This window comes from Mustela nivalis (genome assembly GCF_964662115.1).
Source record: "Mustela nivalis genome assembly, chromosome: 1".
NCBI lineage: Eukaryota > Metazoa > Chordata > Mammalia > Carnivora > Mustelidae > Mustela > Mustela nivalis.
The window spans coordinates 129,997,179-129,998,322 of record NC_139020.1 but is presented as its reverse complement, the minus strand read 5'-3'; positions in this window follow the sequence as shown (position 1 = coordinate 129,998,322).

Below are 1,144 nucleotides of genomic sequence, written 5' to 3'. Positions count from 1 at the left end.
GGAAGTTTTATGGTATGATGTAACGAAGCCATGCTCTCTGACTAAAATTCCACGAAGGAGAAAGCATAAGCACTTAGAGATCTTTGCCGTCAGTCCTGTGATTCGGTAAGTGTGTCTCCAGGCAGCATGTCAGGCAACCCTGTGGGAAAATGAGGTCAAATAGACTAAAATAACACATCCAGATGTATTTTTAGCCTGAAGGATTGTTCTGTTTTGTTCTCTTCCCAGTGTCTCTCATTTGCCCATTTCTTCCTACTTCAGTTCATTTATGTGCCTCTTCAAGACCAGAGTTTCACAAATGCAGCTTTTCCTATGACTTAAGAAACCACCATGACTCCCTGCCTAATTCCTGAAAGGACAGTCCTACCCCTTAAAGGAGGGACTGCAGAGTTTTCACTTGGAATATTTGAAGTTGGCCTAATGAGCTACTATCTACCTTGGACACTGAGCAAAGTGACCCACTTTAAAATACACTGGTTGTAAAATCTACTTAAATGAAGGACGTGACATATCTATCAGAGTTTTAGTTATGAGCCAATGGATTAGATGGAGAAACAACAAAAATAAGGCTAAGTACTATAAAAACAAGGCTTCAGTTTCACTGCTTCTGTGCCCCCCCCCCCATTGATTCTCCCCAGGCAAACCTCTGTTATTGCTCCCCAGGTTAAGACAGAACAGCAGGGATTTCCTTAGGTTGGTACCCAGGGACGAGGAAAGCAAAGCCACAATTCAGTAGCAAAACTTGAACAGCGTTTGTTGAATTATAGACTACAGAGTTCACTAATATTGCCTTGTCTTCACAGACAGAAAGCAGCTCCAGAAAGGCAGTGGGTACTAGTTAAAAATATAGGGGCACCTGGGTGGCTCAATCATTGGGCGTCTGCCTTCAGTTCAGGTCATGATCCCAGGGTCCTGGGACCGAGCCCCCGCATCGGGCTCCCTGCTCAGCAGGAAACCTTCTCCTGCTCCCACTCACCCTGCTTGTGTTCCCTCTCATTGTCTCTCTCTGTCAAGTAAAATCTTACCAAAAAAAAAAAAAATTTATAGAAAATAGTGTAAGTACCATAGTATTATATGGTACACGTACTACACAATATATATTACTGTACCATGTAGTATGAGGTACTTCTTTTGAGTTTTTGGC